This window comes from Heterodontus francisci, chromosome 20, assembly GCF_036365525.1.
Source record: "Heterodontus francisci isolate sHetFra1 chromosome 20, sHetFra1.hap1, whole genome shotgun sequence".
Classification (NCBI taxonomy): domain Eukaryota; kingdom Metazoa; phylum Chordata; class Chondrichthyes; order Heterodontiformes; family Heterodontidae; genus Heterodontus; species Heterodontus francisci.
In genome coordinates, this window is record NC_090390.1 from 83002466 (window position 1) to 83021347 (window position 18882).

Here is an 18882-nt window from a genome sequence, read left to right on the forward strand (position 1 = left end):
AATCCAATTCCCTCTTGAAAGCCTCGATTGAATCTGCCTCCACCACACTCTCAGGCAGTGCATTCCAGGTCCTAACCACTTGCTGTGCGAAAAAGGTTTTCCTCATGTCGCTATTGTTTCTTTTGCCAATTACCTTTAAATCAGTGTCCTCTGGTTATGGATCCTTCTGCCAATGGGAACAGTTTTTCCCTATCTGCTCTGTCCAGACCCCTCATGATTTTGAACATTAGAGAAAGGCTATATCCACTCTATTACCAAGATCACCTACTTCCACCTCTATAACATCACCCATCTCCACACCTGCCTCAACTCATCAGCTGCTGAAACCCTCATCCATGCCTTTGCTAACTCTAGATTCGACTAATCCAATGTTCTCCTGGCTGGCTACCCACCTTGCACTCTCCATAAACCTGAGCTCATCAAAAACTCTGCTGCCATATCCTATCGCGCAAAAAGTCCTGTTCACCCATCACCTATGTTTGCTGACCTACATTGGCTCCCAGTCCAGCAGTGCTTTGATTCTCATTCTTATTTTCAAATCCCTCCATGGCCTTGTCCTTCCCTATCTCTAACCTCCTCCAGCCCTATGCACCTCCAATGCCAGTGTCTTGTACATGCTTGATTTTAATCGTCCCATCTTTGGTGGCTGTGCTTTCATCCCCTAAATCTCTCCACCTCTTTCCTCGAAGATGCTCCTTACAACCTACTTCTTTTTGACCACAGTTTTGGTTGCCTCTCCCAATACTGCACAGGATGAAGTTTTGTTTGATAACATTCCTGTGAAATGCCTTGGGACATTTTACCATGTTAAAAATGCGATATAAATGCAAGCTGCTGCTGTACATCAGGTAATATTTCTTGACACAAAGGGTCATTGAAATCTGGAACACACTCCCTCAAAACGCCGTTGAGGCTGGGAGTCAGTTGAAAATTTCAAAACTGGGATTGATAGATTTTTGTTAGACAAGGGTATGGAAGCGAGGCGGGTAGATGGAGTCAAGATACAGACCAGCTATGATCTAACGGAATGGTGGAACAGGCTTGAGGAGCTGAATGGCCCCCTGTTCCTACGAGTATTGCTTAAGGTCTAGTTTTCTTCCTCACAAACTAATCGAAGATTAAATGTTGGTCCAGTTTAGATTTCTGATCTTACGAGGAAGATCCAGTACTTGAGTCAATTTGGCTAAAATCAGAGCTGCGGTCTGGCAAGAACATTTAAATTTCAGACTGGGCTGTACACACCTCCTGAGCCACCAGGGAGGTTGCATTCCTGCATTTTAAAAGGACTGAGGTTTAGCATGAAATTTTATTGCTCAACCTATCGGGTGCTAAATTGGTCCTGTAGGTGGTCAATAGGGTCATTGATTATTTGGGTCAGCTGGAGGTCAAAGTTTGTGGAATGCCATCACCGTGCTCAGCAGTCTTCTGATCAATTCATTGAGCAATCTGCTCATTTAGAACTTCACCAGCAGGGCAGACAGAGCCTGTGGTGGGGTGTTGGAAATCCCCCAAGCTGCTCGGTCAGATAGTGAGGCGGTGTACAATGATGCAGACACTAGGGTCACTGACTGTTCAAGCAAAGAAATTTATTTTAAGTGGTGCGGGGTGAGCAGTAATAGAACAGGAAGAACTCAAAGTAAAAATAGAGAGAACAGTTTCAGACTGCAATGACTCTGTGCAAGGTAAAATCTATGAAGCCAGCATAATTACTTGCAGCCAAAAATGAGCATCCTGATGCAGCAAGACATCAGCTCCAGTAACCCACAGGGAGCTGAATCAGAAAACTACAAACATTTATGTATTACACATTTCATGGAAAGGAAACATCGCAGAGCACAAATGGTAGAAAGGTGAACAACGAGCAGAAAAAGGAACACATTTATGGTGAGAGATTAAAAGAAAGGTCAGCTTGGCTCAGTTGGTAGCACACCTGCCTGAGTCAGAAGGTCATGGGTTCAAGCTCCACTTAAGAACTGAAGCACAATTTAGGCCGGGTAGTACTTCTCTGACGGAGGTGCTACCTTCTTGGATGGCGAGTGAAACCAAGGCCCCATGTGGCTGTTTAGTTGGATGTAAAAGCTTTCATGGCACAAGTCGAAGAGGAGCAGGGGAATTCTCCCAGAGTTCTGGCCAACATTTGCCCTTCAATCAACATCACCATCTCAGATAAACAATTAGTCTCATTTGCTGTTTGTGGGACTTTGCTGTGCACAGATTAGATGCTATGTTTGCTTATATAACGATGACTATATTTCAACATCATTCATTGGCTGTGAAATAGTCTGGGATAACTTAAGGTTTGGAAAGGCACCAAATGAAGGCAAGGGTTTTTCCTTCTTGGGACCCATTTGAAGACGAGAAGGGATAGAACAAGGTAAAGTACTTTTGGGAGAGAATTCCAGAATTGTGCAATACCATAAAGCTTTAGAAAACTACCAATAAAATCATAAAAAACTATATAACATATTACCAAGTTACCCATCAGCTTGTGCTTGAAACACTCTGTCAATACACTGATGATCTACTGCACTATCTAAACATACCCTGAACAACAGCTGCCAATCTTTGCTAATCATGTATTTCAATCCTAACTGCTGTCTGAGCAGGGCCAAATAGCCAAGCAAGTAAGCTTCCTTATTCTTTTTTCAGTAAAAGAACTTAGATTTAATAAACAACTTGCCTTTATCTTGCACTTTTAGTAGCAAAACATCCCAAGGATTCAGAAGATTGTTACCACAGAAAATTTGCCATTGAGCCACATAATGAGACATTAGGGCAGGAAGATCTATGTTTTAAAGGAGCGTCTTAAAGGGCGAGAGGAAGAGAAGTTTAGGGAGGAAATTCCAGAGCCAACTGTTAGAACCTCAGTGAGACTGTTAACGTTAAAACACCCAGACCAATTTAAGAATTACATGACAAGATTTCACCTCAAGACTTTTATAACTAAAAGAAACCCCATTAACTAAATAGCACTTTATAAACGGCTGATACCTCAAATCATAGAGAAAGATACTTTCTTCACTTATTAAAACACTTGAAAACCTTACACCATACTTATACATTACAGTCCTCCTTGATGGCAAAATCTTTGCAGCTAAAAGTCCCAAACTCCTCCCAGTTACAATGGGTTGGATCTCCCAAACCTCTCAAAGACAATGTCCTCTTTTCTCACTTCTTCCAAGCACTTTCGACCTGGACTTCCGTGAATGAGGCAATCTTTGGTGACCCTGCCGGTCTTTTACTTCTCCGCAAACCTCAATTTTCAAAGTAGGTTCAAGTCTTCAGCCTTTCGCTTCATCAGTCATCCGAGAGTGGGTGTTCTGTCTCTGAAGCTGCCACTGCTGTTCTTCTTCCAGTCTTCCTTATAGCCTGCCTGCCTTCTGAAAATCTGTTGAATTTATCCGGAATGAAAGATCAATAGCCAATTGTATTTTCCAATATGCAAAGTCCACAAGTCTGGCGACAGCAGAGCCACCCAAGTGTTAGCGATGGGAATTCACATTTACATTCTCAGAATCACTGTCGCTTTGTTTACAATCTGAAAGTCTGTGAGAGTGAAACTCATTGTTCTTCAGGTGTTATACCCCTGCAGTCTCTGCTTTTCAAAAAAAGTCTTTGATTGGAGTTCTTTGTTGTCCTGGTAAGCAAGATTCCTATCTTGTCTTTAAGCAGAGTTGATGTGAGGTCACCTGACTTCTCTAACTCCAGCTTAAACTACATTGAAAATCTCAGTTGTTAAAACAGTCATGCCACCAAGTCCAGCGTTTATAACATAAGGACCTAGGCAGCTGAAGGAAAGGCCAAAGGTGAAGCTATTAAAATCAGGGATATGCAAGGAGCCAGAATTGGAGGAGCACAGAGGTCTCGGCGAGAGGGTAGTAGGGCTGGAGGAAGTTGCAGAGATAGGGTGGGGCAAGGCCATGGGGGGGGATTTGAAAACAAGGATGAGAATTGTAAAATTGAGATGTTTCTCAACCAGAAGCCAATATAGGTCAGCATGCACAGGGCTGATGGGTGAACAGGACTGGATGTGAGTCAGGATACAGGCAGCAGAGTTTTGGATGAGCACATTTATGGAGGATGGAAGATGAGAGGTTGGCCAGGAGTACATTGGAATAGTCAAGTCTAGAGGTAACAAAGACATGAATGAGAGTTTCAGCAGATGATCAGCTGAGGCAGGGGAGGAGTTGGGTCACATTACAAATGTGACATGGATGAGCTTAGTGATGGATCGAATGTGGTCGAGTTCATATCGGGGTGAAATATGATATCAAGGTTGTCAACAGCCTCAGACAGTTGCCAGGGAGAGAGATGGAGTCAGTGATTAGGGAGCAGGTTGTGGTGCGGACCGAAGACACTGGCTTCAACCTTCCTAATATTTAGTTGGAGGAAATTTCTGCTCATCCAATGCTGGATGTCAGACAAACAACGTGACAAATTAGTGAGCGAAGGGGTGGTGTATGAGCGAGAGAGGTGGTTAATGTGGTATAGCTGGGTATCATCAGCATTCATGTGGAACCTGATGTGTTTTCAGATGATGTTGCCAAGGGGCGGTTTTTAAATGAGAAATAGGAGGGGGACAAAGATAGATCATGAGGGATCTAGATGGAGCAGACAGAAAAATTGTTCCCATTGGTGCAAGGGTCGAGAGCCAGAGAACACTAATTTAAGATGAATAAAAGAACCAATGGCAACAAGAGGAAAATTCTTTTTAGGCAGAGTGTGTTTAGGATCTGGAATGCACTGCCTCAGAGTGTGATGGAGGCAGATTCAACCATGGCATCTGAAGAGAAAACATTTGCAGGGTTATGGGGAAAGGGCAGAGGAGTGGGACTAGCTGAGTTGCTCTTTGAGAGCTAGCAAGGACATGGTGGACAGAATGGCCTCCTTCTGTGCTGTAACTATTCTATGACACCGGAATTAAGGGTGCAGGAAGGGGAAAAGAAGCAATTGCAGGATTAGAGGGGCCATGAGGAGAAACTTTTTTACCCAGAGGGTGGTGGGTGTCCGGAATTCACTGTCAGGAACTGTGGTGGAGGCAGAAACCCTCAATTCTTTTAAAAGGTACCTGGACATGCACCTGATGTGCTGTAACCTGCAAGGTTATGGACCAGGTGCTGGAAGGTTGGATTAGATAGGGGCAAGTTTGTTCGGCTGGCATGGACACGACAAGCTGAATGGCCTCCTGCTGTGCCATAATTTGTCTATGGTTCTAAGGTGATTCTTTGGCTATGACCAGAAATTAGACAAGTGCAGTCCCACCCGGCTGGACAATGGAAACATAGAAAATAGGAGCAGGAGTAGGCCATTCGGCCCTTTGGGCCTGCTCCGCCATTCATAAAAGATCATGGCTGAGTGTGAAGTGATTCATTTTGGAAGGTCGAATTTGAATGCAGAATACAGGCTTAAAGACAGGATTCTTGGTAGTGTGGAGGAACAGAGGGATCTTGGGGTCCATGTCCATAGATCGCTCAAAGTTGCCACCCAAGTTGATAGGGTTGTTAAGAAAGCGTATGGTGTGTTGGCTTTCATTAACAGGGGGATTGAGTTTAAGAGCCGCGAGGTTATGCTGCAGCTCTATAAAGCCCTGGTTAGACCACACTTGGAATATTGTGTTCAGTTCTGGTCGCCTCATTATAGGAAGGATGTGGAAGCTTTAGAGAGGGAGCAGAGGAGATTTACCAGGATGCTGCCTGGACTGGAGGGCATGTCTTACGAAGAAAGGTTGAGGGAGCTAGGGCTTTTCTCATTGGAGCGAAGAAGGATGAGAGGTGACTTGATAGAGGGGTACAAGAATGATGAGAGGCATAGATAGAGTGGATAGCCAGAGACCTTTTCCCAGGGTGGAAAGGGCTATCACCAGGGGGCATAATTTTAAGGTGATTGGAGGAAGGTTTCGGGGAGATGTCAGAGGTAGGTTCTTTACACAGAGAGTGGTGGGTGCATGGAATTCACTGCCAGCGGTGGTAGTAGAAGCAGATACATTAGGGACATTTAAGCGACTCTTGGATAGGTACATGGATGATAGTAGTATGAAGGGTATGTAGGTAGTTTGATCCTAGGTTAAAGATTCGGCACAACATCGTGGGCCGAAGGGCCTGTACTGTTCTATGTTCTATGTTCGTCTCATTCAGTACCCTGTTCCCGCTTCCCGCTTTCTCCCCATATCCCTTGATCCCTTTGGCATTAATATATCTATCTCCTTCTTGAATATATTTAATGACCTGGCCTTCACTGCCTTCTGCGGTAGAGAATTCCACAGGTTCATCACACTCTGAGTGAAGAGGGGCACCGGAGGAGGATGGTGTGTGTCAACCATGTCAAAAGCTGCAGACAGGTCAAGGAGGAATAGTTTACCAATCTTTTCGCATCCTCAGGACATCCCATAGCCAAGGAAGTACTTCTGAAGTGCAGCCAATTTGCACCCAGCAAATTCCCACAACCAGCAATGCGATAAATCATATAATCTGATTTTAGTGATGTTGGTTGAGGGATAAATATTAGCCAGGACAAAGAGCAGAACTCATCTGCTCTACTTCGAATAGTGCCATAGGATCTTTCAAGTTCACCTGAGGGACAGACTACTGTTTAATGTTCAACATCTGTTTAACATCTCTTCTGAAAGACAGCACTCCCTCAGTGCTGCACCTGTGTCAACATAGATTATTTGTCATGTTCTCACTGGGCTTTTTCCGATATTAATTCTTTTGGGCCTCCTTATCTCGAGAGACAATGGATACGCGCCTGGAGGTGGTCAGTGGTTTGTGAAGCAGCGCCTGGAGTGGCTATAAAGGCCAATTCTGGAGTGACAGGCTCTTCCACAGGTGCTGCAGAGAAATTTGTTTGTTGGGGCTGTTGCACAGTTGGCTCTCCCCTTGCGCCTCTGTCTTTTTTCCTGCCAACTACTAAGTCTCTTCGACTCGCCACAATTTAGCCCTGTCTTTATGGCTGCCCGCCAGCTCTGGCGAATGCTGGCAACTGACTCCCACGACTTGTGATCAATGTCACACGATTTCATGTCGCGTTTGCAGACGTCTTTATAACGGAGACATGGACGGCCGGTGGGTCTGATACCAGTGGCGAGCTCGCTGTACAATGTGTCTTTGGGGATCCTGCCATCTTCCATGCGGCTCACATGGCCAAGCCATCTCAAGCGCCGCTGACTCAGTAGTGTGTATAAGCTGGGGATGTTGGCCGCTTCAAGGACTTCTGTGTTGGAGATATAGTCCTGCCACCTGATGCCAAGTATTCTCCGAAGGCAGCGAAGATGGAATGAATTGAGACGTCGCTCTTGGCTGGCATACGTTGTCCAGGCCTCGCTGCCGTAGAGCAAGGTACTGAGGACACAGGCCTGATACACTCGGACTTTTGTGTTCCGTGTCAGTGCGCCATTTTCCCACACTCTCTTGGCCAGTCTGAACATAGCAGTGGAAGCCTTACCCATGCGCTTGTTGATTTCTGCATCTAGAGACAGGTTACTGGTGATAGTTGAGCCTAGGTAGGTGAACTCTTGAACCACTTCCAGAGCGTGGTCGCCAATATTGATGGATGGAGCATTTCTGACATCCTGCCCCATGATGTTCGTTTTCTTGAGGCTGATGGTTAGGCCAAATTCATTGCAGGCAGACGCAAACCTGTCGATGAGACTCTGCAGGCATTCTTCAGTGTGAGATGTTAAAGCAGCATCGTCAGCAAAGAGGAGTTCTCTGATGAGGACTTTCCGTACTTTGGACTTCGCTCTTAGACGGGCAAGGTTGAACAACCTGCCCCCTGATCTTGTGTGGAGGAAAATTCCTTCTTCAGAGGATTTGAACGCATGTGAAAGCAGCAGGGAGAAGAAAATCCCAAAAAGTGTGGGTGCGAGAACACAGCCCTGTTTCACACCACTCAGGATAGGAAAGGGCTCTGATGAGGAGCCACCATGTTGAATTGTGCCTTTCATATTGTCATGGAATGAGGTGATGATACTTAGTAGCTTTGGTGGACATCCGATCTTTTCTAGTAGTCTGAAGAGACCACGTCTGCTGACGAGGTCAAAGGCTCGTATAATCATATAATCTGATTTTAGTGATGTTGGTTGAGGGATAAATATTAGCCAGGACAAAGAGCAGAACTCATCTGCTCTACTTCGAATAGTGCCATAGGATCTTTCAAGTTCACCTGAGGGACAGACTACTGTTTAATGTTCAACATCTGTTTAACATCTCTTCTGAAAGACAGCACTCCCTCAGTGCTGCACCTGTGTCAACATAGATTATTTGTCATGTTCTCACTGGGCTTTTTCCGATATTAATATGGTGTAGGAATCGACTCACTTCAACCTATGCAGGTTAATGCTGCTCCAATTTTTCAAATATGTCCAATTGTTTGTTCTTGGGGAGTACATGAATGTATTCCTCGAGTCACACAAAAACTTTCACAATTCATATCCCAGGCTGAAGATACCAACAGATCTTAGTGTCCTGATTTTGGATTTTTCCACAAGTGATTATTCCCAAACCTCCAAGCCCATACAATTCTAGAACAAACCAGTGAGCAGGGAGTAGAAGTACAAGAGATTTGAGTTAACTGGGCCTCAAGGACCAGGTTGTCAGGACTCAGGGGCCTTACAGCTCACAGTTTGGTACTACTATAATAAAGTGATGCATCACCTCAGGTTGCTTCCACTGCAAAGGTTTTGAGACTCAAAATACAACCCAAGTTTGGAAAAAATCTCTAACCTAAAATTTTACAGCTGGGTGTTTTTCTAGTCTAAATGGAAATACTATGAAAACTCCACATTCATTATGTTTTACTGAAATTATGACAACTGTGTCCCTATCGATTTCACTCTGTTGAGTACAGTTCAGTCTCGTCAACATGGACATGCACATTGCTCGAGGGTGACCTAACAGCTAGCCATGAGGTTATTTACCCTGCAGATGACTTTGGATTTTATTGGCTCAGTGGAAGTTAAGTGCACAAGGTGGTCTGTGAATTGAGTAAATGAACAGGAAAGTCCCAGTTCAATGCACGGACTGTGTGAAGTTAGCTGATTTATGGAGCAGAAGTGGTGTGCCATTAACCTCAGTTAAGTGTTCAAGTTATTCCTTCCCTGCCCGAATCAAACTCCACAACATCTCTAACCTCATGAACAAAGGAACATAATAAATTGGAAAACGCCATGATCCATCCAATCAGTCCAAAAACCAACGGCCTAGGAAGAGGATTGAGGTCCTGCAGGCTGAGTTTAGGAAGTTAGGAACGAGATTAGCAAGCAGGACCTCAAGGATAGTAATCTCCAGATTACTCCCAAGGCCATGTGCTCATGAGTATAGAAATAGGAAAATACACCAGATGAATGCGTGGCTGGAGAGATGGTGCAGGAGGGAGGGCTTCAGATTTATGGGGCATTGGGACCGGTTCTGGGAAAGGTGGGACCTGTACAAGCCGGACGGTCTCCACCTGAACAGGACTGGGGCAAATATCCTACAGGAAGGTTTGCTAATGCTGTTGGGGATGGTTTAAACTAGCTTGGCAGGGGGATGGGAACCTGAGCGCAATCTTAGATTGGCCAATTTCAGGGCAGGGAACAGGAGGCAGAAAATTAGAGAGTGACTCTGAAAGACAGAAGTAGTAAAGGTTAAAAAGTGTGCAGCACAGGAAATTGGCAGTGCTAAAGGGTATTTAAATGCAAGAAGTATAGTATATAAAGCCAATCAGCTGAGGGCACAGATAGACACATGGCAACACAACATCATTGCTATAATGGAAACTTGGCTTAAAGAGGGGCAAGAATAGCAACTCAACATTCCTGAATATGGAGTTTTCAGGCGGGATAGAGGGGGAGATAAAAAAGGATTGGGTGTAGCATTATTAGTTAAGGAATCAATATGCTAAATGATTCATCAAATGAGGCCATATGGGTGGAGCTCAGAAATAAGAAAAGGGCAGCCACACTACTAGCAGAGTACTATAGACCCCCAAATAGTGAGAGGGAGGTAGAAGAACAAATATGTAGGTAAATTTCTGAGTGCAAAAACGATAGGGCAATAATAGTTGGGGATTTCAACAACCCCAATATCAACTGGGATACAAACAGTGTCAAGGGCAGAGGGGACAAAATTCTTGAACTGCATTCAAGAGAACTTTTTTAGCCAGCACCCAACAAGGTGAATGAGAGGGGGCGCAATTCTAGATTTAGTCTTTGGTAATGAAGCTGGGCAAGTGCAGGAAGTAATAATGGGTGACAATTTTGGAGAAAGTGACCATAATACAGTTAGTTTTAGCATAATCATGGAAAAGGACAAAGATAAAACAGGAGTAAAAGTTCTAAATTGGGGGAAGGCAAATTTTAAGTAACTGGGAGGTGATCTGGCGAAAGTGGACTGGATACAGCTACTTGGAGGAAAATCAGTGGCAAACCAGTGGGAGGGATTCAGAAACGAGATACTACAGGCACATTGTAGGCATACCCCCACTAAGATAAAGGCTGGTACTACCAAATCTTGAGCCCCCTGGTTATCCAGAAGCTTACAGGGTAAGTTAAAGCAGAAAAAGAAAGCTTATGACGATCACAAAATGCTTAATACTTCAGAAAGCCTCGAGGAGTAAAAAAGGAAATTAGCAAAGCAAAGAGAGGACAAAGAGAAAAATTGGCAGGTAAAAATCAAGGAAAACCCAAAGATGTTTTATCAGTACATTAAGAGCAAGAGGATAACTAAGGCAAGGGTAGGGCCTATCAGAGATGTACAAGGGAACTTATTCTTAGATGAAGATGTGGGCTGGGTCCTGAATGAGTTTTTTGTCTCGGTCATCACAAAGGAGAGGGTTGATGTAGACATTGCAGTTAAAGAGAAGTGTGAAATATTAGATACGAAAAGCATAATGAGAGAGGAAGTACTAGAGCGTCTGACATCCTTGAGAATGGATAAATCGGCAGGGCCGGATGGATTGCATCTCAGGTTGTTAATGGAAGCCAGGGAGGAAATAGCAGATGTGCTGAGGATCATCTTCAAATCCTCACTAGATACAGGGGAGGTATCAGACGATTGGAAGTCTGCGAACGTTGTACCATTGTTTACGAAGGGTGTGAGGGATAGGCCAAATCATTATAGGCCGGTTAGTCGGACCTTGGTGGTGGGTAAATTGTTCGAATCTATTCTGAGGGACAGGATAAACTGCCACTTAGAAAGGCACAGATTAATCAAGGATAGTCAACATGGATTTGTTAAGGGAAGGTCATGTCTTACTAACTTAATTGATTTTTTTGAAGTAGTAACAAGGAGGATTGATGAGGGTAGTGCAGTGGATGTGGTCTACATGGATTTTAGTAAGGCATTTGACAAGGTCCCACATGGCAGACTGGTCAGTAAAATGAAAGCCCATGTGATACAGGGGAATGTGGCAGGTTGGATCCAGAATTGGCTCAGGGCCAGGAAACAAAGGGTAGTAGTCAACGGATAGGTTCCACAGGGCTCAGTGTTGGGACCCTTGCTGTTTGTGGTATATATTAATGATTTGGACTTAAATGTGGGAAGCACGATTGGGAAATTTGCTGACGACACAAAAATTGGCCATGTAGTTGATTGTGAAGAAGATAGCCGAAGACTCCAGAAGGATACCAATGGCTTGGTTGAGTGGGTGGAAAAGTGGCAAATGGAATTCAATCCAGAGAAGTGAGAGGTAATGCATTTGGGGAGGGCAAATAAAGCGAGGGAATACACAATAAATGGGAGGATATTGAGAGGGGGTGAAGAAGTGAGAGACTTTGGAGTGCATGTCCACAGGTCGCTGAAGGTGGCATGACAGGTAGATAGAGCGGTGAAGGCGGCACATGGAATGCTTCCCATTATTGGCCGAGGTATAGAATCCAAAAGCAGGGATGTAATGCTGGAACTGTATAAAATACTGGTTAGGCCACAGCTGGGGTATTGCGTACAGTTCTGGTCACAACATTACAGAAGTGACATAATTGCTCTGGAGAGAGGTACATAGGAGATTTACAAGAATGTTGCCAGGGCTCAAAAGTTGCAGTTTTGAGGAAGTATTGAATAGGCTAGGGTAAAGGCCTGCTCGGGCCTGCAAAAAAAAAACCCGACGCGAGCCCTTCAATTTTTTCTTGCGCCCGACCCGACAACTTGCCCTTCATTTTTCACTTTGTTACTGATCTGCACAAGCTTAAAATAACAAAACCACCTTTCTAGTCCAAAAATTAAATTAACATTGGAGCCAATTACCTGTGGTAGACTGTGTCCGACCCGGCCCGACCCGAGCCTGAATGCCTTGAGAAGGTGGTGGTGAGCTGCCTTCTTGAACCGCTGCAGTCCATGTGAGGTAGGGACACCCACTGTGCTATTAGGAAGGGAGTTCCAGGATTTTGACCCGGAAGTGCAACCTGACCTGAACATGTCATCAGGTCCCGTCAGGTTTGGGTCGGGAAGCAGGCCTTTAAGCTAGGGTTGTTTTCCTTAGAACAGAGGAGGCTGAGGGGGGACTTAATTGAAGTGTACAAAATTATGAGGGGCCTAGATGAGAGTTTTTAAAAATTCATTCATGGGATGTGGGTGTTGCTGGCTAGGTCAGCATTTATTGTCCGTCCCTAAATGCCCTTGAGAAGGTGGTGGTGAGCTGCCTTCTTGAACCGCTGCAGTCAATGCGAGGTAGGGACACCCACTGTGCTATTAGGAAGGGAGTTCCAGGATTTTGACCCAAGGAATGGCGATATCATGCCAAGTCACAATGGTGCGCTATTTGCAGGAGAACTTGCAGGTGGTGGTGTTCCCATGCATTTGTTGCCCTTGTCCTTCTCGTTGGTAGAGGTCCCAGGTTTGGAAGGTGCCATCTAAGGAGCCTTGGTGCATTGCTGCAGTGCATCTTGTAGATGGTACATACTGCTGCCATTGTGCCATGGTGGTGGAGGGAGTGAATGTTTGTGGATGGGGTGCCAATCAAGCGGGTTGCTTTGTCCTGGATGGTGTCGAGCTTCTTGAGTGTTGTTGGAGCTGCAGCTATCCAGGCAAGTGGAGAGTATTCCATCACACTCCAGACCTGTGCCTTGTAGATGGTAGACAGGCTTTGGGGAGTCAGGTGGTGAGTTACTCGCCACAGGATTCCTAGCCTCTGACCTGCTCATAGCCAGAGTGTTTAAATGGCTACTCCAGTTCAGTTTCTGGTCAATGGTAGCTCCTAGGATGTTGATAGTGGGGGATTCAGCAATCGTAATATCATTGCATGTCAAGGGGCGATGGTTAGATTCTCTCGTCAGAGATGGTCATTGCCTGGCGTGAATGTTACTTGCCACTTATCAGCCCAAGCCTGGATATTGTCCAGGTCTTGCTGCATTTCTACGTGGACTGCTTCAGTATCTGAGGAGTCACGAATGGTGAACATTGTGCAATAATTAGCGAACATCCCCACTTTTGACCTAATGATTGAAGGACGGTCATTGATGGAGCAGCTGAAGATGGTTGGACCTCGGACAGTACCCTGAAGAACTCCTGCAGTGATGTCCTGGAGCTGAGATGATTGACCTCCAACAACCACAACCATCTTACTTTGTGCTAGGTATGACTCCAACCAGCGGAGGGTTTTCCCCAATTCCCATTGTCTTCAGTTTTGCTAGGGTTCCTTGATGTTATACTCAGTTAAATGCTGCCTTGATGTCAAGGGTCATAACCCTCACCTTACATCTCGAGTTCAGCTCTTTTGTCCATGTTTGAACCAAGGCTGTAATGAGGTCAGGAGCGGAGTGGCCCTGGTGGAACCCAAACTGAGTGTCACTGAGCAGGTTATCGCTGAGCAAGTGCTGCTTGATAACACTGTCGATGACACCTTCCATCACTTTACTGATGATTGAGAGTAAACTGATGGGACGGTAATTGGCTTGGTTGGACTTGTCCTGATTTTTGTGTACATGCCATACCTGGGCAATTTTCCACATTGCCGGGTAGATACCAGTGCTGTACTGGAACAGCTTGGCTAGGGAGAAGACAGGAAGGACCTGTTGCCCCTAGTGGAGAGGTCAATTACCAGGGGGCACAGATTTAAGTTGATTTGTAGAAGGATTAGAGGGGATATAAGGAATAACATTTTCACCCAGAGGGTCGTGGGTGTCTGAAATTCACTGCCAAGAATGGTGGTGGAGGCAGAAACCCTCAATTCTTTAAAAGGGTACCTGGACATGCACCTGAAGTGCTGTAACTGGCAAGGCTATTCACCAGGTGCTGGTAGGTGGGATTAGATTGGGCAGCTTGTTTTTACAGCCAGCACGGACACGACAGGCTGAATGGCCTCCTTCTGTGCTGTAATTTATCTATGGTTCTAACTCTCATATTCCTCAATTGCTACTTCAGCCAAAACAAAACTATCCTGGTCCCTCTGACACTCCATGTTCCCACTGTCTCCTTGACATCCTTGTGGATGAGAACAAGGACTGCCAGGTGGATGGGCAAACTGACTACAGCACCACAGTGCAGGATATCATTCAGGTTGGGGGAGTGAAAAAGAATGTGGTAGGTGATAGGGGCAGTATTGTCAGGGGCATCAATACTGTTCTCTGCAGTCATGACCAGGAGTTCTGAAGATTGTCTCGCCTGCATGGTGCCAGGGTTAAAAACATATCCTTGAACCTGGAGATGCATTTGGAGTGGGAGGGAAGGATCCAGTTGTCATGGTCCATGTAGGAACCAATGACATAGGTACAACTAGGAATGATGTTCTGCTAAGACAGAGAACCTCAAAGGAATTAATCTCTGGATTGTTACCTGAGCCATGTGCCAACTGGCATAGAGTCAAGCAGATTAGAGCATTAAACAAAAGGCTCAAAGGAGTGATGTGGGAAGTAGGGGTTTCAATTCAGGAAGCACTGGCACCAGTACTGGGGAAAGAGGGCTGTTCCATTGGGATGGCTCCACATTTTCTGGACTGGGTTCAGTGTTCTGGCAAATCATATAACTAGGGCTGTGAATAGAGCTTTCAACTAAAAGGGGGAGGGGGAAAGAGAGGGGAAACTGGGAACGGTCAAGTGAGGGGAGATTTAGAAATCTAAAGGCAAATGTTGAGACAATAGATCAGCGTATCGATATGAGTAAAGACAAGCACAGTGGGACAGGAAGGGACAATGTGTTTAACAGTGATAGTTGTCATGCAGGCCCCCACTTGCCAAGAATGAGGCACACATTATTTCACCACATGAACATTAAAACTTAAAATTGCTGCTGGGAAAAAAAAGAGGGCCTATCACAAGGAATTGCCAGGCCCCTTGCTGGAAAGACCTTTTTTGCATTGTAACGGACAGTACTTGGAACGGACAAAGGGGCCACTCCCTGCTCCACTTTAATGCACAATGGACTTTGGATTATCAGACATTGAAGGTGGAGAGGCTAGCATTCCAGGTTAACTGCTAAGATGGCCGAATACACAAACAAACGTGGTCAGACCAGTTTAGTCACATAACTAACTGACTTGGAGTTCTTTGAATTTGAATCAGAAAGCTCTTTGCTCCTCGACTGAAAAGACCTCTCTCCTGTCTACTCTCATCTCGCTCTCACCAGCTTCGAAAACCATTGAAGACACATGAACCCCAAGAGAGAAAAGTCTCCTACAGTGAACAAGGTTTAAGAATACTGGGCCCCAACGAAAAGCAAGAGTACCTACAAAAAGGACTACAGTGAGCTCGAAGCACAGTAAACAAGAAACTCTTCTGATATTGCCTCAAACCTCTCCATTTTATTTTTCTTGAGCTCTTTTCCGTCCCTATTTGCATGTGCGTATCGTGTATGCATGCTAGTGTGGGGCGCTTAGTGTATCCATATGCATTCACTGTATTAGAGTTTAAGTTTTAATAAATTTCACTTTTCTTCTTTAAACTTAACTTATAATTGGAAAGCAGTGAACAAGGATTCACCAAGGGGAGCTCAAAACAGTGTGTTTTTAAAAAATTAAACCCTCTTACAATAAGACCAGGTGAAGGCTAAAAGCGACCCCTAGACACCTTTCTCACCTGGTCATAACATAGTGCATCAGCAAATAAGGTCTGTTATGACCGAAGCGGGAGCAGTGCAATGTTTATTCTAGTTCCACTTCTCCACAGGTCACAATATTTTTTTTAATTTTTTCCCACTTACCAATAGGAGTGGTGTCCCTTTTATTCCATGAGCTATAACTTTGCTCACAAGTCTGTTATGTGACACCATATTAAATGCCTTTGAAAGTCCATGTACACCACATCAACAGCATTGCCCTCATCAACCCTCTGTTAACTCTTCAAAAATCTCCAGCAAGTTAGTTAAACATGATTTTCCCTTAACGAATCCATGCTGACTTTCCTTAATTAACCCGCATTTGCTCATGTGGCTATTAATTTGATCCCAAATTATTGTTTCTATAGAGATAAATAGTTTAGATCTAATCACCATTATAGGCGACCAAGTTTGGGAAATAAATATTCCAGGGTACACAACATTATGAAAAGACAGAGAATGGAAAAGGAGGAGTAGCCCTCATAGTGAAGGACGACATAAGGACAGTAATGAGAAAGGATCTTGGTTCAGAGGATCAGGAAGTAGAATCAGTATAGCAGGAGATTAGGAATAAAAAGGGTCAGAAAAAGCTGGTGGTAGTAGTTTATAGGCCCCTTAACAGTAATTATAACATTGGACAGAACATGAAGCAAGAAATAATTGGAGCTTATAACAAAGGCAATGTAATAACTGTGGGGTACTTTAATCTTCATATAGACTGGATAAATCAAATTGGCAAAGGTATTCTGGAAGATAAATTTATGCAATTCTTTCATGACAGTTTCCTGGAAAAATATGTATGGAACCAACAAGGGATAAAGCTACTTTATTGTGCAATGAGACAGGATTAATTAGTAATCACATAGTACAATATCCTCTGGGGAAAACAGTGCTAATACAATTGAATTCCATATTACGTTTGAAAGGAACACACTCCAGTCCCAAACAAGAAGCTTAAACTTAAACAAAGCCAATTACATAAGTATGAGGGGAGAGATGCCAATGCTTGATTGGGGAAAGACTAAAAGGTATGGTGGTAATTAAACCGAGAGAAACATCTAAAGAAACAATTCAAAACCTTCAACAAAAACACATTCCATTAACAAAAACATCAATCCATCTGTGGCTTACCAGGGAATTTAAGGATAGTATTAGATTTTAAAAAAAGGCTCATCATGTTGCAAATAAAATGAGTAAGCCTGAAGATTGACAGTGTTATAGAAACCAGCAACCAAGGGGCAAAGAAGAATGAGTGACGTAGTATACTTGGATTTTCAGAAGGCTTTTGATGAAGTCCCCTACAGGAGGTTGGTTAGCAAAATTAAAGCACATGGGATAGGAGGTAATACACTGGCATGGATTAAGGTTAACAGGCAGAGAGTAGGAATAAACGGGTCATTCTCGCATTGGTAGGCTGTGACTAGTGGGGTACGGCAAGAATCAGTAATTGGGCCCCAGCTGTTCACAATATATATCAATGATTTGGATGCGGGAACCTAATGTAATATTTCCAAGTTCGCAAATGACACAAAACAATGTGGGAATGTGTGTCGTGAAGAAGATGCAAAGCGGCTTCAAGGGGATTTGGACAGACTTAATGAGTGGACAAGAACGGGGCAGATGTAATATAATGTGGAGAAATGTGAGGTTATCCACTTTGATAGGAGGAACAGATGTGCAGAATATTTCTTAAATGGTAAGAGATTAGAAAGTGTAGATGTACAAAGGGACCTGGGTGTCCTTGTCAATAAGTCACTGAAAGCTAACATGCAGGTGCAGCAAGCAATTATGAAGGCTAATGGTATGTTAGCCTTTATCGCAAGAGGATTTGAGTACAGGAATAGTGAAGTCTTGCTACAATTGTTTAGTACCTTGGTTAGACCGCACCTGGAGTACTATGTGCAGTCTTGGTCCCCTTACCTTAGGAAGGATATTATTGCTATAGAGAGAATGCAATGAAGGCTCATCAGACCTGTTCCCGGGATAGCAGGACTGTCCCATGAAGAGAGATTGCGGAAATTGGGCCTGTATTCTCTAGAGTTTCGAAGAACGAGAGATGATCTCATTGAAACCTACAGAATACTTAAAGGGAAAGACAGGGTCGATGCAGGTAACATGTTTTCCCTGATTGGGGAGTCTAGAAGCAGGGTCATAATTTCAAAATAAGGGGAAGTCACTAAGGACAGAGATGAGGAGAAATTTCTTTATTCAGAGGGTTGTGAATCTTTGAAATTTTCTACCCGAGAGGGCTGTGGAAGCTCAGTCATTGAGTATGTTTAAAGTAGAGATCGACAGATTTCTAAATACCAATGACAAAAGGGATAATGGGGACAGTGTGGGAAAAAGGCATTGAAGTGGATGATCAGCCATGATCGTATTGAATGGCAGAGCAGGCTCGACAGGCTGAATGGCCTACTCCTGTTCCTATGTTACCTAAGGTAATTAATATCAGCAGAGAAGTAGTATTGGAGAAACTTAAAGGACTAAAAGCTGACAAACCTTCAGGAACTGATGGCATACATCCTAGGGTCCTAACAAAGGTAGCTGCGGAGATAGTGGGTACACTGGTTATAATTGTCAAAAATTTCCTAAATTCTGGAACAGTGCAAGCAGATTGCAAGTTAGCAAACATAACAATGTTATTCAAGAAAGGAGGGAGACAGAGAAAACAGGAACTGCAGCCAGTTAGCCTGACATCAGTCGTCAGGAACATGGTGGAATCTGTTACCAAGGAAGTCTTAACAATGCATTTAAAAATCATAGTATGATCAGCCAAAGCCAACATGGTTTTACGAAAGGGAAATCGCGTTAGACAAATTTATTAGAGTTTTTTGAGGATGTAACTAGGGTAGATAAAGGGGAACCAATAGATATTGTATAC

General features: G+C 44.1%; 1 protein-coding gene across 1 annotated transcript in view; it reads right to left on the bottom strand.

Annotated features, from left to right (window-relative positions):
- ubtd1b (ubiquitin domain containing 1b) overlaps positions 1–18882 on the bottom strand; it is a 126719-nt gene that overhangs the window by 1717 nt on the left and 106120 nt on the right. The gene's annotated exons all lie outside the window — the stretch shown is intronic.